Source organism: Saccopteryx leptura, chromosome X (assembly GCF_036850995.1).
Source record: "Saccopteryx leptura isolate mSacLep1 chromosome X, mSacLep1_pri_phased_curated, whole genome shotgun sequence".
Taxonomy (NCBI): Eukaryota; Metazoa; Chordata; class Mammalia; order Chiroptera; family Emballonuridae; genus Saccopteryx; species Saccopteryx leptura.
Genome location: NC_089516.1, coordinates 18,042,867 through 18,069,448, shown reverse-complemented (window position 1 = coordinate 18,069,448; position 26,582 = coordinate 18,042,867).

The window sequence follows — 26,582 nt, the reverse complement described above, 5'->3', positions numbered from 1 at the left end:
TGACACGTGCATATATTGCCTATTTTAAGCGGTTCCAATTGTTTATTCAACTCATCTGCGAGAAGATTATATTGACATAAAAATTGTCCTCGACTTTCTGAAGTATGAGGAGCATAACTGGATCATTTGTGTAAATCTTAAAATGGTAAATTTCCTGCTAGGACAACAGAGAGGTTTCACGAAGTATCCTTGCTTTCTGTATTTGTGGGACAGCCAAGCTTGGGAGAAACACTGTACACGGAAGGAGTGGCTGAAACGTGAAGCTCTGGAAGTAGGGATGCAAAATATTGTGAATGAACCTGTAGTTAATTGAGATAGGATCACTTTTCCCCCACTTCACATCAAACTTGGCTTAATGAAGCAGTTTGTTCAGGCTTTGAATAGAGAAAGTGAATGCTATCAATGTATTATTTCTGCTTTTCCTGCCTTGTCTTTTGAGAAGATAAAAGCAGGTGTATTCGATGGACCTCAAATTTGAATCCTCATACGTAACGAAGAATTTGCCAGGAAGATGAATAAGGAGGAGAAAGCAGCATGGCAGTCTTTTCTGGCAGTTACAAAGAACTTCCTTGGCAACAAAAAAAAGCAGATAACTATGAACTTCTGGTTCAAAGGATGCTGTTGGTTTTCTGCAACACTGAATGTAACATGATTGTTAAGATTCACTTCCTGAACAGTCACCTTGATTAGTTTCCCGAAAATCTTGGAGCTGTTAGTGATGAGCAGACTACTGCTGGAGCATCAAACGAGATTGTCCTCAACAAGTACACAAATGCAAGAGCTACAAAGGCAAAATTTTCCCTGAATAGAATTTAAATAAGTTTTGTGCAAATTTTATAATTAAAATAAGTGTTTTAATATGTTCTATTTTGAAATTGTAGACAAATTCTGATGCAATCATATCTTTTAGTGTATTAGTATATTTACTGCATGATATAAATTATTATATTTTCACAAAGATCATGCCCAAGAAGACATTCTACTTCATTATGTTAAACTAAATGTTGAAAATTTTATAAGATAAAAAACCCAAAATCTTGAATTGCAAAAAAAAAAAAACTTAGCTTACAGAGAAAAACTAATGTCAGATTTGAGATCAGCACACTCAAATTAGGTATGAACAAGTGTTTTTGTGGATGCAACAAAAATTTTGTTCCCCAATGTTATTTAAGGGAGAAGTAAAAGTTTCTCTTGAGTCTGCAGGGTCTTAATTGCTTTCAGCTTAAAATGATCCACATGCCAAAGTGGCCCATCTTGAGGAGGCCCAGTTTGAACTCTTTCAATGTATTCCTCACACCCAACTCCCACTTTTAAAAGCTTCTTTGAATTTACATTCTCAGAAAGTCTTGTTTTTAGTTGATTGTCAACAAATGTGTTGGCTGAAGATATGGTCTTTCATGATTTTATTTTATCCAACAGAAGACATTAAAGAATACAAGTATCTGAAATTCATTCTTAGAAACTGCAGGTGTAAGGAATAATATTTACAGGCAAAAAGCTCTGTCTGGTACCTCTGTAAATAATAAATAGAAAGAAATCCAAAATTGGCCACTCTCGGACATGTTGGTTTTCCTTTTTAAGACACTTCTGGACTACAGATGATGGACTTGTCCATAATTTGGTCTACATATTCAAATAGCTTTTCTACTGACAATGGAAGCCACTTTATCAAATGATTTCCAAAGCAGCTGTATTGCACAGGAGATAAGTATCTGCCAGGAGATTAACTGGATACAATATCGAGTGCATGATTTTTAAATACTGTATACAGTTCTGTCAGGGTAAATACAGGCTACAAAATGACCATATTATTCCTCTCAAGGTCTCAAAGTTAAAGTGTATCAAAAGTCAGTAATAAGTGTAGGAAGGTAATAAATTAGATTTAAAAAGCTAGGTGCTGATATTTCTCTTTCTTTTTTCAGTTCTGAATATACATTCTTTAAATTACATAAAGTGTCCTTTGGCTGTTTGAAAAGAATTTCAAACTTACAAGAGTTGCAAGAATGAAACCAAAAATTACCTGTGTGCTCAACCAGATGCATCAATTGCTAACATTATTTCCCTGCATCACCTGAATGCAGGATGCAGACTCAAGGCCCTGTACACATGTACACATGAGCGTTCCAATGTGTATGTCCTAAGAACAAGGACATACTAGTACATAACCACAGTACAATGATGAAACTCAGGAAACTTAACATCATTATGACACTGAGATATCATATAGAATCTATATTAATTTTTTTCTATTTGTTTTAATAACTCATTCCTGCCCACCAGCTACAGGTAATTAATCACTAATAACCAGTTTATCTTTCCTGGGCAAATTTTTAGAAAAATGAGGAGAAATTTATATATATTTTTTCAACTTTATTTTTATTGGTTTCAGGTGTACAGCTTAGTGGTTAGACAATCCTCGACTTTACACAGTGTTCCTCTCAATATTCCCAGTACCCACCTGGCACCATACATACATAGTTATCGCGATATTACTGACTATATCTATAACTCCTTATGCTGTATGTTATGCCCTGTGATGAATTTTGCAATTTGTTTTTCACTTTACAATAGATGCTGGAAACTACTTCTTATCAGTTCAAAAATATGTAAAATGTTTTGTTTTCCCAAATCCAATTTTAGAATTTGTGTTGCCATGGTGAAGACAACACATTTTTATATGTGAGGTCAATAATTTGAGAGGATAGTACTGCTTAAAGGGGGTTCATGGACCGATATGAGTCCACCAAGAACATGTGACCAGTTTTCAAAAAGATAGACATACAAATTAAAAGTTAGAGCAGGGGTCGGGAACCTATGGCTCACAAGCCAGATGTGGCTCTTTTGATGGCTGCATCTGGCTTGCATGCAGACAAATCTTTAATAAAAAAATAATAACATTAAAATATAAAACATTCTCATGTATTACAATCCATTCATTTCCTACTGCTCATGTTCATGGTGGCTGGAGTCAATCACAGCTGTCCTTCGGGACAACACCAATTTTTATTGGATAATGCATAACATACACAGGTAGTTGTATGGCTCTCACAGAATTACATTTTAAAATATGTGGTGTTCATGGCTCTCTCAGCCAAAAAGTTTTCCAACCCCTGAGTTACAGCTTTGACCAACTTTCCTCAGAAATTTGGCAAGGTAATTTTATGTCTATTGAACCTAATAACTTTTTAGCTTGGATTGTATTTTTAGATCTTTGTTATTTCATTTTTCTAGTGATTAATTATTATTGTATTTTATAAAAATATATGTGCATGATGAATCTGAAAATAAAAAGGTACCTGTTTTGCTACTGTTTAAGAGAAACTTCTGTGTTAAAAAAATTTTTGATGCCATCTTAAAGAAGTAATCTTAGCTCTGGCCGGTTGGCTCAGTGGTAGAGCGTCGGCCTGGTGTGTGGGAGTTCCGGGTTCGATTCCCGGCCAGGGCACACAGAAGAAGCGCCCATCTGCTTCTCCACCCCTCCCCCTCTCCTTCATCTCTGTCTCTTCCCCTCCCGCAGCCAAGGCTCCATTGGAGCAAAGTTTGCCCAGGCGCTGAGTATGGCTCTGTGGCCTCTGCCTCAGGCACTAGAATGGCTCTAATTGTGGCAGAGCAACGCCCCAAGATGGGCAGAGCATCGCCCCCTGGTGGGCATGCCAGGTGAATCCTGGTCGGGTGTATGCAGGAGTCTATCTGACTGCCTCCCTGTTTCCAACTTCAGGGGAAAAAAAAAAAAAAAAAGTAATCTTAGTACAAATAGAAAGTAGTGAAGATTTTAAATTAATTCTGGCCAAAATGATAGATATCGAAAATGTAAACATTTAATTTAATTCAGTTTAACAAGCAGCTGCTTAACATCTTCTATACACGAAAGATAGGTTATTTACTTTGATTTTTAAGGGAAACTGAGAATAAGCAATGAAAATATTATGAATTTTGGAGATAAGAGTCCCAAGTTCAAATCCCATCCTCACCATTCTACCAGCTAAAAACTGTTTGCTTTCTTTGAGGTTTAGTTCCTTCTTCAATAAAACTGAGAAAAATGATCAAACTAACTAGGTCACTGTGAGGATAAAAAAGATAATGTAAATTATCTGTAAGTACGATTTGTTTGACATGGTGTTTTAATGTTCTTTTGAGTCTTTTTGTTGTATATGAAATATTTTTTAATTTTTTTTGTTTTTTTATTAAAGTTATTGGGGTGACATTGTTTAATAAGATTATATACGTTTCTAGTGTAGATTTCTATAATACTCAATCTGTATACTGTATTGTGTGCCTACCACCCAAAGTCAAATCATCTTCCCTCACCATGTATTTCACCCCTTTTACACTCTACTGCCCCCCCATTCCCCTTCCCTCTGGTCACTACCATACCGTTGTCTGTCTATGAGTCTCAGTTCTATATCTCATATATGAGTGAAATCATATGGTCCTTAACTTTCTCTGACTGACTCATTTCATGTACCATATTTTGAGTATCTTTAAAAAGGATGTCTTATTTAGAGTGGGCTACCAATTTTCACTGTATTCTATCTTACCTTCACTAACATATAACATTTTTGAGTTCCCCTTTTAATTATTGAACTAATGCCTTGATATACCATAGTCTGAATATGATGATGCTTGGCCTAGAAGGAGTCAAATGAAGGACTGAATCCAAATATATATTAAAAACATGCTAATCCAGAGATCAAGTAGATACATTTCATATTTAAGTAGATCATCCATATTCAGACAAATAAGCTAATGGTATATTTGTTCCTTTTTCTAAATATCCATTTTAGGAGTAACCTCTAAAACTTTTTAATCAAAGTTTGTGAGTTATCTGGTGATACAGAATGAACCATGCTAGGGGAAAAAAAGGCAGTCTCGAAAAGGAGTCACTCTTGAAATTCTTATTACAGTTTCTCATCTGCCCTTTTTTATATAAATATAATGTCTTCGTTTCCTTGCCTCTTCAAAAACTGCTTTTCTGGCATGCAAACTGATTTTAAGATTGAGTTTCCATTTAAAAACCCTAAATTGGAAGTTCACACAAATAGAAACTAAAAGTTGAAAGCGGCTCAGGCACCCTGTTGAACAGCTATTGAAGCAAGGCTGGTGAAGCGGTTTAGTGTGCTGCATCGCTCTGGCACAGCCTTGCTGCCGGGCTGCTGGGCTCAGCACTTTTCTGGGGACGTCTAGTCCACAGTCAGTTTCAGTTCCCTTAAAAAAGTTAATTTCAGGATTTTATTTCTGATGGCAATCTAGTTGTATAGTCTCCAATACCTACTGGTGTTTCAGAGAGTGAGGATGGGGCAAGAAATGAAAACTCTTGTCTTCATTCTGAAGCCTGCTACTGGTCTATAAGTTCTCCATCAAAGATATTTGATTTCTCTTAGGAGACAGAAAGAAAGTGTATGTGTGTGTGTGTGTGTGTGTGTGTGTGTGTGTGTGTGTGTGTAACAGCAAGAATGACACAGAGGGAAATTAAGCGAGATAAAATAGATAAGATGTTAATCTGAAGGCCTGGAAAATATTCAGAAAATAAAATGTTCTTAAAACAAAATTTTAGTACTAGGTTATTATGAGAATGGCCCACAATTTGTTGACTTCGCCATATCCCCACACCTCTCATCCTTCCCCTCTCACATGGACTCTGACCTGAGCCATATGACTTCCTTTGGTCCTTGGAAGATTTGCAAGAGGCTTATGGACTGAGAATCTTTCCTTTCTCTGGAAAACTGCTGCCCTATGAATAAGCCCAGGCTAGTCAGCTGGGAGATCAGAGACACATAGCCAAGTTGTCTCTGTCACCACACCTGACAGTGAACTAACCTTAGAAGCAGGATCATATGGCTGACCGGTATCTGAATAAAGATGCATGAGGGATCCCAGCTAAGATGCACCCCCAAAAGTAATTACTCTTACAGAAGAACTATTACTACATGATTCCAGCTATATTATGAATCTAAGAGTCAAATTCATAGAAGCAGGCCCTGGTCAGTTTGCTCAGTGGTAGAGTGTCAACTCAGCATGTTGATGTTTCAGGTTCAATTCCCAGTCAGGGCACACAAAAGAAGTGACCATCTGCTTCTCCACACCTCCCCCTCCCCTTCTCTCTCTCTCTCTTCTCCCACAGCGATGGCTCAATTGGTTCAAGCAAGTTGACCCTAAGTGCTGATGATGGCTCTGTGGAACCTCCAACTCAGGTGCTAAAAATAGTTCAGTTGCCCAGCAATGGCCCTAGATAGGCAGACCATCACTGCCTAATAGGGGGCTTGCTGGGCGGATCACCATTGGGACGCATGCAGGAGTCTGTCTCTCTTCTCTTCTTTTCTCACTTAAAAAAAAATTCATAGAGCCTGACCAGGCGGTGGTGCAGTGGATGGAGCATTGGACTGGGACGCAGAGGACCCAGGTTTGAGACCCCAATGTCGCCAGCTTGAATGCGGGCTCATCTGGTTTGAGCAAAAGCTCACCAGCTTGGACCCAAGGTCGCTTGCTCAAGCAAAGGGTTACTCCTTCTGCTGAAGGCCCGTGGTAAAGGCACATATGAGAAAGCAATCAATGAACAACTAAGGTCTCACAATGAAAAACTGATGATTGATGCTTCTCATCTCTCTCCATTCCTGTCCGTCTGTCCCTGTCTATCCCTCTCTCTGACTCTCTCTCTGTCCCTGAAAAAAAAATTCATAGAAACAGTATGAATAGAGTGAAATGTAGTTGCCAGGGGCTTGGCAGGGGGAGCAAATGTGCAGGTATTAAGCAAAGGGTATAAAATTTCAGTTATAGAAAGACAAATAAGTTCTAGAGAGCAACTTTTCAGCATAGAGCTCTAGCTTAACAATGCTGTATTGTATCCTTAAACTTTTGCTGAGGGTCCATCTTATGTTAAATGTTCTTATCATAGCCTGACCAGGTGGTGGCACAGTGGATAGAGCATTGGATTGGGATGTGGAGGACCCAGGTTCAAGACCCCGAGGTCGCCAGATTGAGCGCGGGCTCATCTGGTTTGAGCAAAAGCTCATCGGCTTGGACCCAAGGTCGCTGGCTTGAGCAAGGGGTCACTCAGTCTGCTGTAGCCCCATGGTCAAGGCACATATGAGAAAGCAATCAATGAACAACTAAGGTGTCACAACGAAAAACTAATGATTGATGCTTCTCATCTCTCTCCATTCCTGTCTGTTCCTATCTATCCCTCTCTCTCTGTCTCTGTAAAAAAAAAAAAAAAAAAAAAAAAAGTTCTTATTATAAAAATAAGTGAATGATTTCTTTTGAAATAAAGAAGATGGCAGGGAAAAAAATTATCCAGCTCAGTCTTGCCTGGATTGCCAACCTACAGAATCATGAGTCAAACTAATGATTATTGTTTTAAGCCACTAAGATTTGGGCGGTTTGTTACATAGCAATAACTAATATAAGCCCATTTGAATTTTCTTTCATAAAAGTATCAGATAAAATGCCAAATTATATTATCCTCCATTTAGAATATGAATTCCTCAAGGGTAGGAACTTTATTCATATTTATTTCCCCATTGGATCATATTTTCAATTTTAATATTATTGCTTATGATAGATATGCTCAAAAGAAAAATCCCTGCTCCCCCACTACCACTAACCCATTCGATTTATGGTTTAAGACCAGCAAAGACCAACTTGATCCAACATGGCGACAAATTTCACCAAACAGTAAACCCTAGCTTCATTTTACAGTATACACCCTGTGCCACTCTGATCAGAAACTAAAAGACAGTATTAGTAAGTCCACAAAATGGCCGAACAAGCTCCTCTGAGAAATCTCCACCCTTTCACCCCCCCCCCCAGAAGATCCTGAGTATCCCTCCCCCTATTGAATACCTGACACCTCCTCCACCCCGTGAAAAAAAAATTCAGTAAAAGAAACAAATCCCACTGAAGGAGGGCTGTTCTGTCTGTGGAGTAGTCCACTCACTGTCTCACTAACAAACTCACGTTCATTTTAAAACCTCCTTAAAAATTTAGTTCTATTCATAATAGCAAGTAAAATTGGTTGCCACCTATTTTCATTTCTCGGAGAACTTCATTTTAGTATCTTATTATCTTAAAGGTTGTAAGTGTTGAATCTACAGTTTTACACTGAAGTAACTTACAAAAACTGCTTAGCACAATGTCTAGAACTTAGAAGGCTCTCAGACAATACTTCATTTTTTTTAAGAAAACAAAGAAGGACAATAAAAGAAAGAATTGGACAACTCAGAAATTAATCAATACCACATCTAGGGAAGGGCTTCCAAATGTAAAATTTTGTATGATAAAAAAGGATATTACAATTTTTCTAGCTCTCTAGCCTGTGCAGTCAAAGAGGGAGCAACTGAAAAAACAAAGAGGAAAAGCAGTGTGCAGGAAAGATTTAATAACTGGCCTTTAACTTACTCCCTACAAGGAATGACTTGGACCAGACTTCTTCACCAACATACTAATGGTATTTTCCTGAAGATATTTTAAAATTTAAACCAAGAAATTGTGGATGTATAAGATATGGCTACCTAGAAATGAGGGGTAGACAAATAAGCTATGTAATTAATGGAGTAAAAAGAAACTGAGCATATTTCAAACCAGACTGGATTCCTTTCATGACCGGTATATCCACATATGTTGCCCAACACTCACCTGTTAACCTGAAGTGAAAAAGTGCCTCTGGCAAGGGGAATGGACATTTTTGGAGACTGGATCTTACCATTTCAGCATCCTTCAGAGATAGTATGTTTCACTTGTGCTTAATACTTAACCTGTGTCCTGTGAATTATTTAATGTGATACAGGGTAAGTTTCATTTTTTTTTAGGTGAGCAGAGGGGAGATAGTGAGTCAGACTCTCACGTGTGCCCCAATGGAAATCTACCCAGCATCTCCCACCTAGTACCTATGCTTGAATCAACAGAGCTATATTTAGCACCTGGGGCTGATGTTCTCCAACAGAGCTATCCTCAGCACCCGGGTCCATGCTCAAACCAATCAAACCACTGGCTTCAGGAGAGGAAGAGAAAAAGAAGGAGAGGGAGGGGAAGAGAAGAAGATGATTGATTCTCCTCTGTGCCCTGACCTGGAATCAAACCCAGGACATCCATACACCAGGTTGATGCACTATCCACTGAGTCAACAGCAAGGGCCATGATTCATTATTTTATGATTCGATACTTTTTGTTAACATGAACACATTTCAACCCTTGTGATGAATTTCTTCATATTCTATTACTTAATAAATGTTATTGACCAAATATCCCTTTCAAACATTCAGCAAAAATTTCCCCAAGTTTTATGTTCCTAAAACAGTTCTAGCACAGATTTTTCACATCTCATTATGGTGGTTGTTTACATATGTGGACCCTCCATAGAATATGAATTCCTTAAGGGTAGGAACTTTAGTCATATCTATATCCGTATCAAACTATGTAGTGGGCATTTTAAAAATGACTGTTGAATTTAATTAAACAATAGAAAACTCCCCTTCATGTTGGAATTTTAGTAGAAATTCCTCTAAAATATGTTCATTAATATTTTTTAAATGTTTCAAAGGAACTACATAAGCATTTTAATGCAATTCTCAGGTCTAGGGAAGGACCCTTCTAAGAATAAGCCCCAAATAGAAGTCATAATGGGAAAATATTTAGATTTGACTCTTTAAAATCTTTAAATGGTTTATGCAAAATATTAACACATAAACAGATATAAAAGGCAAATGATAACCTAGGGAAAATATCTGCAGTACATACAACAGACCAAGGAGAAAAAGCATTCTCATATAGATAGTGCCTATAAATTAATAGCCAAATAAAAACTTCAACAGAATAAATAAAAAAAACATAAGCAGTTCAGCCTGACCAGGTGGGGGCACAGTGGATAGAATGTGGGACTGGGCCGTGGCGACGGGTTCGAAACCCCAAGGTCGCCATCTTAAGCGCGGGCTCATCTGGTTTGAGCAAGGCTCACCAGCTTCTGCCCAAGGTCGCTGGCTCGAGCAAGTGGTCACTCAGTCTGCTGTAGCCCCCCCCCCCATCAAGGCACATATGAGAAAGCAATCAATGAACAATTAAGGTGCTGCAATGAAGAATTGATGCTTCTCATCTTCCTTCTTGTCTATCTGTCCCTATCTGTTCCTTTCTCTGTCTCTCTCTGTCACACACAAAAAAAAGCACGAGCAATTCATAAAATAATGATCAACAGATGTAAATATATGAAAGAGATTTCAAAGAAACCTGCATCAAACAGAGAAATAATCAGAAACTTTTGTCCAACCAGATTAGTAAAGATAAAACAGAATGATAAATTCCAAAAGACATCTAAAAACTTAGAAGATACGAAAAAAAAATGACAGAACGCCATCAGAAAAAAACTTTTAAAGGAACTCTAAACCAGAAAAACACAATGTCGCTTCACTACGATTCATCTAAGGTGGTTAAGGACATTTGCCTGAATTCTTTTCATGTTTGAATCCAGGTTCAATTTGGATGAGGTGATATTTGGAAGATGAAAGAAAAGCAGCAGCCATGACTTTCAGAAGACTGAAGGGGAGCAGAATTTTCCAGTCCATATTATTATTTGGCAATAAAGATTACTTTGGGCTGGTTATTATTTTTTATAATAAATAAATTTTTATTGGGCTGGTTATTTTTTTAATTTTTTTAAATTTATTCATTTTAGAGAAGAGAGAGAGAGAGAGAGAGAGAAGTGGGGAGGAGCAGGCAGCTTCAACTTCCATATATGCCTTAACCAGTCAAGCCCAGGGTTTTGAGCCAGCAACCTCAGCATTCCAGGTTGAGGCTTTATCGACTGCACCACCACAGGTCAGGCGGGCTGGTTATTTCTAAGAACCAGCAGCACATAAGCTCTGAAAACCTAAGTAGAAGTTACCCTCTTGTAAGAGTCATTTATAAGGGAATTCTCCATTTGTAAGGGTGTCTGTCTGCCCCTCTGAACCAGGAAGGGAAAGGAGACTCTAAATCTCTAGGAACTCTTATCAATAAAAAAAGGTAATAATTTAAATCTTCGTGACAACCATATCCTGACCTACTATGGTTTTCCTGGTAACTTCCCACAGCTGAGTCCTTAACCCAGTATCTTTCTTTTGCCCTTAAGATGATGTCTTGGGCCATTTCTGGGAATTATTCAGTTTTCCTGGGACTCCTCAATGTATACAGGAGGTATACATGTTATTAAACTTCTGTTTGATTTCTCCAATTAATCTATCTTTTTATTATGGTGTGGGGTGAGTGTTCAGACAAGAACCTAAGAGCGTAGAAGAAAAAATATATTCCTTCTCTACAGTCCAATAAAAAAAGATATGCATGAAAATGTTTATAAAACTTTATTTGTAATAGCCTCAAATTGGGAACAATGCAAATGTAATTAAAAGGTGAGTGGATAAGCAGATATTCACATAATAAATTCCTCCTCACCAATGAAAAGAAATGAATCTCTCTATATAAAACAATATGGGACTCTTAAAAACACTGTTTGAGCAAAACAGCCACAAACCAAACAGAATATACTATATAATTTTATTTATAGGAAGTTCAAGAACCAGCAAAACTAAGCTATGGGGATAGAAATCAGAACAGCAGTTGTTATAGGGGAAGCCGATAACTAAAAAGGAGTATGAGACTGCCTGTCGGAGTAAAGGAAATGTGCTATGTCCTTATTAGGATCATGGCTACATGCATGTACATACCTGTCAAAGTTTAACCAACTCTACAATTAAAAACTCTGCGCTTTACTATATATAAACTATACATTAATTTAAATTTTTTAAAGAATAAAAGTGGAGAAAAGTAGAATATAATATTTATTTAAAGAGCCAGGAACAGGACAGAAATGGGAGAGAAAACAATATTTGAAGATATAATAATTGATAGTTCTCCGATACTGGTGAAAAGAATCAATCTACAGAATCAAAAGTCCAAACAACTCCAAGGAGGAAAAATAAAAATTAATCTGAACTGAGACATATTTTAATAAAGTTAAAGAAAAATTCAAAAACAAAGAAAAAAATCCAAAAAACATCCAAAGAAGAAAGTTAAAACAAACTAACTTGAAAAGGACCAATGATTACATAGAATAAACCACAAATAAATGTCAAAAGTAATGCTTAACAAAAGAAACTAAACATTTGAATACAGTCGCTTCATATTCAGAAACATAAAAATTAATAATCAGTGACAAACTTCAAAATGGGTGTTTATCTCTGAGTAATAGGGACAGAGTGGGGGTGATGAGGGAATTCGTAGAGTGCTGATACTATTCTATTTCTAGATCTGGGTTATGGATTCTCAAGCATACTCACTCTGAAAATTCACTGAGATGTACACTGATGATTTACACAATGATGATTTAAGCACCATTATATCTTGCTTTATGTTCATATTAACTTGCAGCAAACTATTGCTGTACATTACTTTTAATTCTGCAGACTAAGTAAATCCATAGAGGCAGAAAGCAGATTAATGGTTGCCAGGTACTGAGAGTCGGGGGGCGGGATGAAAAGTGATTGTTATTGAAGATAAGGGGAAGCAGAGTTTGCTACCTCAAAATATTCCCTTTTTAAGATATTATTTTAAGCTGGCTTTTTTAAAGAAATGAAAGACTCAGGAAAAACCTTTTATTTCCTTCCCCTTAACTGCCTAAAAGAATTTAGAGAGAGGACCTACTCCAAGTAGGGAGCTGTCATCATATAGATTAATGTGAGCTGGGTGTAATAGGGAGGAACCTACCACTTTTGGTCAAAGTCCTCTCTGTGTTCCATTGTTAAAGATGGCCTCGCAAATGTTTGTTTATCAAACGTTCGCTTTTCTTTACCATATGAATTGCCTTCCTCTTCTTTGAAGTTCCAAACACCAAACTGCAACCTCCTCTTCTTCTCAGCCCAAGATGGCATATCAGCCTCAACTGCCTGATTTGTCCTCAGGCCTCTTTTTTAAAAAATTTTTTTCATTGACTTTAGAGAGAGAGAGGAAAGGAGGGAGAGGGAATGAAGAAAGAGAGAAAGAGAGAAAAGCATCGACTTTTTGTTCTACTTAGTTGTTCCATTTAGTTGTGGACTCACTGATTGCGTCTCTTATGAGCCTTGACCAGGGATTAAACCTGAGACCTCAGAGAGTCAGGACTATGCCCTATGCACTGAGCCACCTGGCCAGGGTCAGGCCCCATGTTCTTATGGAACCCCCATATGTAAATGCATAATACATTTGGTTATTTTTTCTTGTTAATCTATCTCATGTCAATTTGATTGATAGACCCACCAGAAGAATCTGGAAGGGTAGAAGGAAAATTATTTTTTCTCCCTTACAGTACTCAATGTGGTTTTTCATTCTGCCTTAATACAGACTCATATGGATAAACAAGTGAACACATAAACATATACATGCATATACATTTACATACCTACACAGAGCATACATAGAATTCAATCATATATATTTACATATAAATATATACATATTCATTACTTTTATATAAATATGTACCTATCCACATATATGTATCATTATATATGCATCATTTCGCAGTCTTAAATGGAGAATAGTAACAGTGTTGTTAAAAGCAAAGCAAATAAAACCTTCTCCTTAGTTCAAGATGGCATATAAACCTTAACTGCCCATCTGTCATTGAGTCTCATATTCTTACAGAACCCTCATATGTACATATGTAATAAATTTGGTCATTTTCTCCTCTTAATCTGCCTTGTGTTTATTTGATTATTAATCTAGCCAGAAGAATTAGATAGGTGGGAAGAAAATTGTTTTTCTACTTCTACAAGTGCAAGGTTTATTTCTTTGGGGGGGGGCGATGTTCTAAATTATATAGTAGTGATGGTTGCCCAACTCTGTGAATACACTAAAAACTACTAAACTGTTCACTTTAAAAGGGTCAGTTTTATAGTATGTTACTTAGAGTTTAATACAATTTTTATTTTTTTTAAATTTCTGCTCCTCTATTTGCAGAGATGAAGTAAAAAGCACACTGACCTGACCCGGTGGTGGTGCAGTGAATAGAGCGTTGGATTGGGACACAGAGGATCCAGGTTTGAAACCCCGAGGTTGCCAGCTTAAGTGCAGGCTCATCTGGCTTGAGTGCAGGCTCACCAGCTTGAGCGTGGGATCATAGACATGACCCCATGGTCGCTGACTTGAGCCCAAAGGTCGCTGGTTTGAAGCCCAAGGTCACTGTCTTGAACAAGGGGTCACTCACTCTGCTACAGTCCCCTGGTCAAGGCACATATGAGAAAACAATCAATGAACAACTAAGGTGTCGCAACAAAGAATTGATGCTTCTCATCTCTCTCCCTTCTGGTCTGTCCCTATCTGTCCTTCTCTCTGTCGCTCTCACTGTCTCTCATTCTCTCTCTCTCTCTGTCCCTCTCTCTGTCTCCTTCTATGTCTCTGTCACAAAAAAAGAAACAATGAAAGAGAAAAGCACACTGTAAATTAAATTATGACAAAAGAAAAAATGCTGAACTTTTTGGTTCATTTGTGTTCCTTACAGTAGATTCTTTTCTTTTTCCCATGTCATATTTTGTCATAATATTTAAGTATGATGAAGAGTTTGCCTGTTTTTAAAAAAAACTAATTCAAATATGTGCAGCTAATTAGTGTACCTTCCAAGGAAACCTAATCCAGGTATGATGCAGAGGCTGTTGAAGAAATGCACTGGGATTTTGAGCCAAGAGAATCTTGTTTCCTTCCTCAAAACTTCCTCTAGATTTATCCTGCCAGCAGTGATACATGACTATTGAATTAATCAGACATGCTAGAAAAATGAGCCCTTTGGAATACTGATAAAAATTCACTGCAACATTCTATCATTTTAAACTAGAATGCTTTAGCAGAATGATTTCTTCATTGTGCTATGTTCAGAAATGGAATAATTAAAAACTTCAGCTCTACATTCTACCTCTGGAAAATCTTTTTTACTTCTATTATTTTATAGATAGATAGATAGATAGATAGATAGATAGATAGATAGATAGATAGATACATGATAACTAAGTCCCATAAAATCTTTCTTCCAAATTCTGGACTCATATATCCAACTGCTTACACAACATTATCCCTTTATTGCCCCACTCAGATGCTCCAAATTCAAAATATCCAAACTGAACTCATTATATTTCTTCTCAGATGAGTCCCTTTATTTCTGTTTACTGTATACACTTAATAATCACTTATGTAGTACCTATTGCATGCCAAGCATTGTTCTAAATGCTTTACAAATATTACCTCATTTAATCCATGTAAAAGCCCAATAAGATAAGTACTAATGCCATCTCTGTCTTTACAGATGAGAAAATAGAGCTAGAGAAAGGTAATATAACTTACCTAAAATCAGTAGAAGAACCAGGTTTCAGGTCCAGGCACTCAGGGTCCAGAGCCCTTGCTCTTAGACAATTGGTTATGTTTTTTGATTTTTGTTTTTAATCTCAGTGGTTCACATCACTATCCACCTTGTTGCTCAATCCAGAAATGCGGACATCACTTTCAACTCTTTTATCCTCACAACATATATTCAGTCAGTCATGGTGTACTCATGACTCAATCCATTCCTTTTCATCTCTGTTGTATCTCTTCTAATGTATGATCAAATTATACCTGGACCATGGCAACATCCTCCTAGAAGAAATCTCAGCCTCCTCTTGGCCTTTCTCTAATTCATCATTCACATCAAACTCAAGGAACAGTTCTAAAATGCAAACCTAATCTTGCCTCTTTCCCACTGAGAAGATTGGTCTGGTTTATTAACCTATTATTCCAAACATTTCAGAGATTTCTACAGGACTCTGTAGTCTGGGACTTCATGTGAACATTAACCATTCTATTTAAAATCTTATTACGTGGGTTTCTACTTCTGCCTGAAAAGAAATAATTGATATCAGAATTAATCTCTGAATATAAACAATTACAAAACTGTGGAAAATATACAAAATAATACCTTTAAGACATTAAACAATAGACAGCACAAAACTGTGATCCTGTGAGAAGAGAAATAAATTAGATGAGCTCTAGACTGACTTAGCTCTATGCCGGGAGAAAGTTTATGGACCATTACAAAGGGAGGGGGTAGTGAACACTGTTTGGCAGTCTCACTAAGTTGAAGAGAAAAAAAATGAAATCTGACCTGATCAGGTGATGATGGCACAGTGGATAGAGCATTGACCTGGAACACTGAAGACCCAGGTTCTAAACCACAAGGTTGCCGGCTTGAGCGTGGGCTCATCCAACTTGAAAGTAGGGGTCGTCAGCTTGAGCACAGGGTCACTGGCTCGAGCCCAAAGGTCACTAGCTTGAGCCAGGGGTCACTGGTTCAGCTGGAGCTCACCCTTCCAACTCCATCAAGGCACATATGAGAAGCAATCAATTAACAACTAAGGTGCCGCAACTATGAGCTAATACTTCTCATCTCTCTCCCTTCCTGTCTGTATCTCTCTCTCTCTGTCTCTCTTTCACTAAAAAAAAAAAATTGAAATTTGAGGAGGCTCTGGAGGGTAGACTACCAAGCAGAGAGTGTTACTTAGAGAACATCCTCCAGAAATATTTGTATTTGTCCTCTTCAGTCTCTATCTGAATATCAATCTATATATACACAGGATAAAACTCTCTGAGGTCAAGTAAAGAACAATTACTAGAGAGCTGACATTCTAGAGGTTGAGAATTGTTCAGTTACCCATCATTCCAGGAGGAGGGACCTTGTTAAATACATGAAAGTACTGGTATAAACCCCAAAAGATTGCACCTTCATAGTTAGGACTAAACTCATCTTAGAATAAGCCTGCTCAAAGAACAGCTTAAAAACAACACTTGAAATTATCAAGCTGATCTGCAAATACCTACACAGCCTGCCAGAATAAATCCAACACTCAACATAAAATTTAAAATGTCTAGATGTCAATTTTTAAAATTAATAGATATGTGAAAAGCAGAAAAACATTACACATAACCAGGAGAAAAATAAGTGAAAGAAGACCTAGAAATAACAAAGGTACTAATACTAATGGACAAGAACTTTAAGAATTTGAAAGAAAATATGAACATAATAAAGACAGGAATAGAACACAAAAGAATAAACAACATGAAACTTCAGAAGATAAAAGTGCAGTATCTGAAATGAAATTTCATTGGAGAGGATGAACATAAATTAGATGCCACAGAATGGAAGACCAGTAAACCTTAAAACCTGGTAACAGAAACCATTCCAAACTAAGCATAAAATTTAAAAAACTAAAAAGAAAAATAATAATAGCAAACATAGCCTCATTGTTCTGTGGGACAATATCAAACAGTGTCTACAATAGATGTAATTATAGTTTCAGTAAGAATCAGAGGGGGAATTGAGTCAAAATAATATCTGATGTAATAGGCAACAAAAATTTTCCAGTTGAAGAAAACTAAAAACCCACAGGTCCAAAAACCTTACCAAGACTAACAAAAAATACAAAGAAAAATCGCACCAAGGCATTTCATAAATTGATGAAATAAATGATAAAGCAAAATCATAAAAAAAAGCTAAAGAATGATACATTAAATACAGAGGAACAAAGATTCAAAGTATCACAGATTTCTCATCTGAAATTATGCATGGCAGAAGAAAATTGAACCTTTTTTTAAATGCCGAAAGAAAAAGAACTGTCAACCTTGAGCTCTATGTATTGTGACAATACCCTTCACAAATGAAGATGAAATATGTAATTGTTATCAGGCAAACAAAAGCTGAGAGAGATTGACAACAGACCTGTCCTATGGGAAATGTTACATTTTCCAAGCAGAAAAACAATGATAACAGATGGATTTTGTGATGGTTAGTTTGATGTGTTGACTTGACTGGGCTGAGGGATGCCCAGGTATCTGATGAAACATTATTTCTGGCTATGTCTCTGAGGGTGTTTCTGGAAGAGATTAGCATTTGAATCAGTACTGAGTCAAGAAGATATGCTCTCATCAGTATGAGTGGGGGTCATCCAATCTGGTAAGGGCCTTAATTGAACAAATTGATAGCAAAAGGGGGAATTTCTTCTTTCTGTTTTAGCTAAGACATTCATTTTCTCCTTCTCTGAGCCATTGACAATCTTGACTTTTAGGTTTCTGATTCCGACTTGGATTTACACCATTGGCCCATGGATTCTCAGGTCTTTAGACTCAGACTGAATTAGACCACTGTATTTCCTGGGACTCTAGCTAAAAGAGCAGGCATGGAACCTATCAGCTTCCACAAATGCATGAGCCAAATCCTATAGTAAATCTCCTCTAATATATATCTTATTGATTCTGTGTTACTGGAGAAAACTAATACAAACTTAGACCTACACAAAAGAATGAAGACTATTGAAAATGGTAGTATATAGGAAAGTATAAAAGAATTTTTCTCAACTTCTAAAGTGAGAAAATGACTTCTAAAAAGAGAAACTATGATAATAATGTATTTATTGTGATGTTCTAAACATATATAAACTAAAAAAGTATGATAGCAATAGCACAAAGGACAGTAGAGTGAATCAAGGTATACTACTGAGATGGTCTTACATTATTTGTGGAATGGTATATTATTATTTGAAGGTAGAATGTGACAAATTGTTAAATTAAAATGCATACTATATGTCCTAGAGCAACCTCTGAGAAAATAAAGCACAGTTAGAGCTAATAAACAAATAGAAGAAGTAAAATTGAAAAGCAAAACATACTCAATTTATCTCAAAGAAAATAGGAAAGTATTGGGAAGAAAGGACAGAATGGATAGGACAAATAGACATAAAGAGCAAGATGGAAGATTTCAACTCAGCTAAATATATAGTTACATTAAATAAAAATAATCTGAATATTCTAATTAAAAGGTATACATTGTCAAACTGGATAAAAATGCAAGATCCACCTGTGTACCTTCTTTGAGAAACCCACTTGAAAGGCACAAATTGGCTAGAGTTAAAGGATGGACAATGATACAGCCTGCAAACATAATTAGGAATCTACCCAAGGGATATGGAAAATATAGACCCACCCAAAGCTTTGAATGTAAATGTTAACAGAAGTTTTTGTTATTATCAAACACTGGAAAGAACCTAAATACCTAGCAACAATTGAATGCATAAACAATGTATATAGTACATCCATAAAATGGAGCTCTACTCAGTAATAAAAACAATGAACTGCTGATTCAACAACATGACTAAAATTCAATATGCTGAGCAAAATAACCCAGACATAGCAATATACATACCATATGAGTATATTTATATGAAATTCTATGAGGGAAAACCATGTGTGTGCATATGTGTGTGGCAACCAATGATATATGTATATATCAATATATCATTGGTTGCCAGGAACTGGGGACAGTGTGAGGGTGACTACAAAGAAGTACAAAGAAATTTTCTAGGGTAATAGAAATATTCTTTACTTTGATCATTGTGATATTTATACAGGTATATATATACATTGTCAAAACTTATAGAAGCATACCTAGAAAATTTATGCATTTCATTGTATGTGACTTATTCACCAATAAACCTAATTTTCATTGAGACACTAAGTTCCAAGCCAATATATCAGGCTTCGCTTGCCTATTACCCTTCATTCTGCCTGACTCCAAACTTGCTGACTCCTGGTAAGCACCAGAAAGAACAGTTCTTTCCTTTTCATGAGTCTCAACCTGGAATGTTCTTCTTATACGTACTTCTGGGAAAATTCTTATTTGTCCTTCATGACATTGTTCAAATGAAGCAGCATCCTTTCATAGAAATAGATCTGAAAAGAATGTATGCCACATTTTTTGGTCCACAACATTGAAAAAGGCAATTAATCATCTTCAAGCTAATACCCTCATTTGTAACAAAAGGATATAAATGCCTTTTTCACAGAAATTTTTGTAAGGGTTGAATAAAATAGGATACATGAAATGTACTTGAATACATCAGATATATGATAAAGGTTCATTTTCAATCCTCTACCCAAATCCCCACCACATTATAATATAACTATCACCAAAATCTGCCATATAATGTCATACAAATAATAATAACTAGGTATGTGTTAATTATGTTAACACAAATAAACAAGGATGAACAAGGAGCCAAGTGGTCTAAAGATTAATTCTAACTTCTTTAAAACTTTTTCTTCTGTATTCATGTTCACAGAACCCTGAACTCCTTTATTCCTTTTTGCCTTTAGCACAAACATTTTCCATGTAAAAGATTTAAGATTATATAACAAAAATGGCCTGTTGGGCAGATAAAATATATTATGCTCACTTTGTTAAAGATGGTGCTGCCCGCGTAGAAGCCTGTCACCCAGGTGATGGTATCGGTTGTCCTTCTTCCTTGGGATGGGCGTGATTATATTAATGTGTGTTGGGGGCGGGCTGTGGGCAGGCAGGATCCTTGTAGTCTGGGGCTTGGTTTTGGAACTAAGCCTTTCCTACCTTTTTTGATGTGGGGTGGTGTACTCTCATGAGGAATCCCATTATGCCTCAGATAAGTGACTTTGTGTAAAGCCAGTATTCAGGGCCACTATCACAGCAGCCCGGCCCTTGCAGGTTCGCATTGGATTCGGACAGTCGGTAAAGAAACAGCGGAGCCAAAAACTGATGGGCCATAGCCTTTAATTCTACCTTGCACCCGGCGGGCAAGTAAAAACATACACTGGGCTCCAAAACCCAGTCACACTCAGTGCTCACAAAGCCACTGACTTATCCGAGTTTCCTAGAATCAAAGGTTTCTAGCTCACCAGACTTATTCTCCTCAGTTCCCCATCTCCTTCCTTATCCCAGATACAAACTCTACACAAACTGGCATCTCACTCAGCACTCCGCCATCTTGGCTACTTCTCCTGGCCTCCTCCACGTGGCCTCCTTTAGCTGCTGGCTCTACTCTCTCCGCTCTCTCATGCTAACCTCAGGAACCAAGAGCCAAACTCCCGCTCCGTTCCCATTTTATAGTGTAGAAATCCAAACCCTTAATCCAATATACATAATAGGGAAGTCTCTTAATACAAAGTCACTTCTCTGAGGCATGATAGGATTGTACCACCTTACACCAAAAAGGGTAGGAAAGGTTTAATCCCAAAACCAAGCCCCAGGCTACAATGATCCTGCCTGCCTCCAACGCACATTAATATCACCTGGGCGACAGCATCTTTAACAAAGTGAGCATAATACATTTTATCCGCCCAACACTTTGTATCAGAGACTTCCTTGTTTCTATATTGGATTAAAAGGTTTTGATTTCTATACTATAAAGTGGGGCAGACCGGGAGCTTGCTCTCTCTCGGTTCCTGCTATCACCATTGCAGGGGCCTCCCTGATCCCTTGCCCTTCATGGGAAAAGGAGTTTTCTGCTTTTCCCTTGTCTTCTCTTGTGGCTTGCCTGCCTTGGTGAGACACCAATAAACATAATGGCCCACTGTTGTGAAGATAAAATATATTATGCTCACTTTGTTAAAGATGGTGCTGCCCACATGGAAGCCCTTCACCCAGGTGATATTAATGTGTGTTGGGGGCGGGCTGTGGGCAGGCAGGATCCTTGTAGCCTGGGGCTTGGTTTTGGGACTAAGCCTTTCCCACTCTTTTTGATGTGGGGTGGTGCACTCTCACGAGGAATCCCATTATGCCTCAGATAAGTGACTTTGTATCAGAGACTTCCTTATTTGTATATTGGATTAAAGGTTTTGATATCTACACTATAAAATGTGGGCAGACCAGGAGCTCGCTCTCAGTTCCTGAGAGCAGGTTGGAGAGCAGAGTAAGGCCACGTGGAGGAGAGGAGAGGCAGCCAAGATGGCAGAGTGCTGAAAGAGAAGCCAGTTAGTGCAGAGTTTGTGTAGAGAGAAGGAGATGGGAAACAGAGGTGAATAGGCTAGTGAGCTAGAAACCTTTGATTCTAGGAAACTCGGATAAGTCAGTAGCTTTGTGAGTGCTGAATGAGTGGGTTTTGAAGCCCAGTGTGTGTTTTTACTTGCCTGCTGGGTGCAAGGTAGGATTAAAGCTAATGGCCCACCAGTTCTTGGCTCTGTTGTTTTATTGCCATCTGTCCAAATCCAATGAGAACCTGCACTGATGGTGGCCGTGGCTACTGGCTTTACACTCACCATCCTCCGACTCCACCATTTCTTTACTGTCTGCCCGAATCCAATGGGAACCTGCATGTGAATGGCCACGATGGCGGCTCCTGGTCTTACATGGCCTAAATAGGTAGATAATTGGTATCTTCCAAGAGGGATCTCTATGTGGATAATGAGAGTCCTATAAAATTGTATGATGAATCTATAATGACACAGGATAATTTATTAGAGTATATTACTGCTAATAAAAATTAATAAATATTATTTTAATTGACTGATACTGAAAGGATTCAGAACGAGCCTCTACAAAATGTGCTACTTTGGCATATATAGATTATTTTGAGATGAAGGCAATCAAAACCTTGCAGGCTCACTATAAACTTCTACCCTTCCCTTTAGTAACTAAAAGAATTATATTGAGGGATTTGCCTATAATTAGTTATCAACAGAGAAAATGTTTTACGATCTGTTTATAGGGCAGGGCCAACTTCTAATTACCTAACATCTGCTTTTCTTGAGAGTCCTACAAATGATCTTCCTCCTCTCTGAAGCCTGAGGGCATGTTACCTCATCCTCAGCTCAAAATGTCATAGACACTTCATTTTCCCTTTCTTTCAACCTCTCCTCTCTGACTTGCTCATATATGTGGAGGTCCCGTATGCATGTATACAATTAAATTTGGTTTTTCTCTCTTCTTAATCTGTCTCATGTAGATTTAATCATTAGACCAGGTGAAAGAACCTAGATGGATAGAGGATATGAAGTTTCTTTCTCCTTCATAACTTCAAAAAAGATGATGGTAATATTTATTACCTTCTGTTTAGGCCCAAAACATTTGATATTTTATGGGCATAAGCCACTATCTTTGAAGAATCTTAGATCTCTTAAATGAATCTTTTTACAATATAAAATACTCATAGTTTTCTATCTTCTGAAGAGTGACTGGAGCAAGCAGACAGTTTTTCTTTGCACCTTTTTATTAATGTTAACAACCCTGTGTTTTTTTTCTTCATCTTCCCTAAAGGCAGCCTATTTGGGTTTTGATAAAACCTGAGACTTCTGCATTCAAGGCTGACACCGTACAATGGGGGTGAAAACATCTGGCGGGTGTGGAAGGGAGCCGTCATTTTATACAGAGCGATGGAAGTTGTAAGGAAGAAGCAAAAAGGCAGCTGTGAGGGGGTTCTAAGCAGTTCCTATTTTCAGGATGTGCTGAACTCATAATTCAGGCCTAATGAATGTGTCTTTGAGATGTAACAGCCTGTTTAGATCCCCGCTTCCACCACTGAAAAAAAAAAATGAATACAGAAATAATGAGAAATGGTAATGATTTCATGTAAAATTCATAAATAAAATGCAAAGACAAGGAGAACGGTGTGTCCCAGTGTTCCACGATGAACTGTCACGTGGTATGAGGGCTAAGTCAGTGGAGTTGTGTTTAAAGCCTTAACTGCAGTTTATTTTGTGTTGCTTGGAATATATGTAAAGCCGAAATATTTTAAAAGGTCTATGACACTATGCTGTGTGTATGGGGCCACCATTGTGGCCATTCACATGCAGGTTCTCACTGAATTCAGGCAGACGGTAAAGAAATGGTGGAGTCAGAAAATGGTGGGCCATTCTGTTTATTGGTGTCTCACCAAGACAGGCAAGCCACAAGAAAAGCCAAGGGAAAAGCAGAAAACCTACTTTTCCCATAGAGGGCAAGGGATCAGAAAGGCTTTTGCAATGCTGATAGCAGGAATCAAGAGAGAGTGAGAGCCCCTGATCTGCTTCATTGTACAGTGTAGAAAATTAAAGTCTTTAAGCCAGTATACAAATAAGGAAGTCTGATACAAAGCAATTTATCTGAGACGTAAATTCAGATTCCTCATAAGAGCACACCACCCCCTATCATGCAACAGTCAAGAGTGTGGGCAAAAGCTTAGTTTTGAGAAGATCTTAGTAGGGAGGGAAAGGCTTAGTCTTAAAACTAAGCCTTAGGCTATAAAGACTTTGCCAGCTTACAGCCTGTCTCCCACACTCAATGCCAGCAAACATATACATCAATATTTACAAACTTATTTGACCAACATTTCACCCCTTTTGATGGCTTTACAATCTAAACCACAGGTATTTTCCATGATAGTCACTGTGCAAGGAGTGGGGTACATTGCATAAACAGGAACAGTACAAACTACAGCAATAGAATTAACAAGTCAAAAGCTATGGGTGAAATGAGAGAGCTGTCAGCAGCACCAAGAGAGGCAAATCTTTTCCCTCTGGCAGAATACAGGCCAGAGTTTTATCTGCATACAGCATAGTAGTTGGTACCACAGGCCACCCTGAGCAGGCATACCAAAACTTATCGGCCAATACACCAGCATCTGCTGGTTCTATGTGTAGTAAGATAGGAGAACTCATTATTAGCCATAAAGAAATTACAAAGGTGTCCTTCATAATGCTGTCTTCCTGAGCACTCAAGGAATAATCGTATAAAACTACCGGGTTAACATCATCATCTGTCTGAGAATATGGTTAAATTGCAGAGGTATAGGCCAGTGATCAAGATTCATGATGGAGGACTAGACGGAGAATATACTACACAAGTCTTTATTTAGGCAAATATTTTTTTACATTCCAGATTCAGTTTGAGACTGTGTGTGTTTGTGTGTGTGTGTGTGTGTGTGTGTGAGAGAGAGAGAGAGAGAGAGAGAGAGAGAGACTTCAAATGCCTGTAAATAATTACTTTCTACAATATCTATAATAGTTTAGAACAAAATATTAGCACTCTGGGGTATTGGTTGATAAGTGCTAACAAACAATGAATAAAGGAACAAATGAAAAGCTTCCAAAATTTTTACTAGTCAAGCTAGCTAGCTAGTTATACACACAGATATAGCTATAAAATACATATAAAGAGTGTCTCATAATGGGGGAACTTCTCATACACATTTTTATTTATTCTAATATTCTGCACAAGTAACAAAAAAACTAAGAAAAAAATCAAGAAGGCAAAGGACATAACCGATGATAGATAATGATTAGGTTTATAGAACAAGAGAAAGTTTCTCATTTGAATTTTAAATCACAGAATGCAGCAATCTTTGACCTTTCTCATTTCTTGAAAATGAGAAAGTAGACAGATTAAGGCAATACACAGCACCTGCCTGAATATTGTCACAGGATTGCTAAGTTATACAGTGTTTTCTGCATTGCAGCTGGCACCAGGACTGAGTGAAAGGTCACTTCCAAATGTAGAGAGGAGAATAAACACATTTATGTAAAGTGCAGCATAATTTTATTCAAGGTAACAAAATTGAAATGTCTAGCTGGTTCCATACAAAAATTGTCACTTTAAAGTCTTCGCATTCGCACGATTGTCTAGCTTAATAAAAATTTGTGTACTCACAGCAGATTTAATCTTGGAGCACGTCTTTTTCTCCCAATTTTCAGTGAGCAAATATGACAAGGAAGTAAGTGTGACAGTGTCAAAAGGAAAGCTGGTTACCTGATAGAAACCAAACCTTGATATGTGGTTAGAAGTGGTCCTCTTTATAATGTAAGGACATCCCAGCTTCACTGGCAGGGGCACTTGTATTCACGTTATAGTAAATCATTGCCTCAAAGAAACCTTTAAATGAATTTTTCTCACTAGAATGCTCCGACCCTTTCCACAAGTAGACAATAATTGGTTATAGGAAATGAGGGCAGCCATTTTGGAGCTTGGGATTGGTACATTCCTACTCCAGGGCAACTTTTTTTAATTGAGTTGTTTGTTTGTTTAGGTAAGAAGAGGGAAGACAGTGAGGTAGACTCTCACATCCACTGACGGGAATCCACCTAGCAACCCTTGCCTGGGGTCGATCCTCAAATCAACCAAGCTATTTTTAGCACCCAAGGCTGACATGCTTGGACTACCTTAGCTATCCTCAGCACTTGGAATCATGCTCGAACCGATTGAGTCAGTGGTTATGGGAGGGGAAGAGGGAGAAAAGGGGGAGAAAGAGGGGAGAGAAGAAGATGGCCGCTTCTCTTGTACGCCGCTTCTTTGATCCCTAACTGGGATCAAACCCAGGATGTCTACAAGTTAGGCTGACATTCTATCCACTGAGCTACCAGCCAGGGCCTAATTGAGTCTTATCAAGAGATGAAGAGGTTATAAGTGTCATCTTTCTTTTGGGGTTTTTATGGCGCTTTAGAATCAAAAGTCTAAAAACCACCAGATAGGCAACATTCAAACTTTATGTATTTTTTACCATTGTTTCCAAAATGTAGCCTCTAAATGCTGTCTTCAACTGAAAGATGCTAAGGATTCCTTAGAAAAATGGCTGAATTCAGGAATGTGACAAGGAAAGTACAAGCTTAGCTTAGGACATTACTGTGCCAGAAAGCAAGAAAACTATAAAAATACTAACAGGTTAATGTCAAGGTGAAGGAGCTTCCTGGGGACTAAGATGAGATCATCTGAGCACCAAAATGAATAATGACTTTAATGGGTTGAAATACATCAAGTGTATACAAATCCCTAACTTCATAATGATACTCAA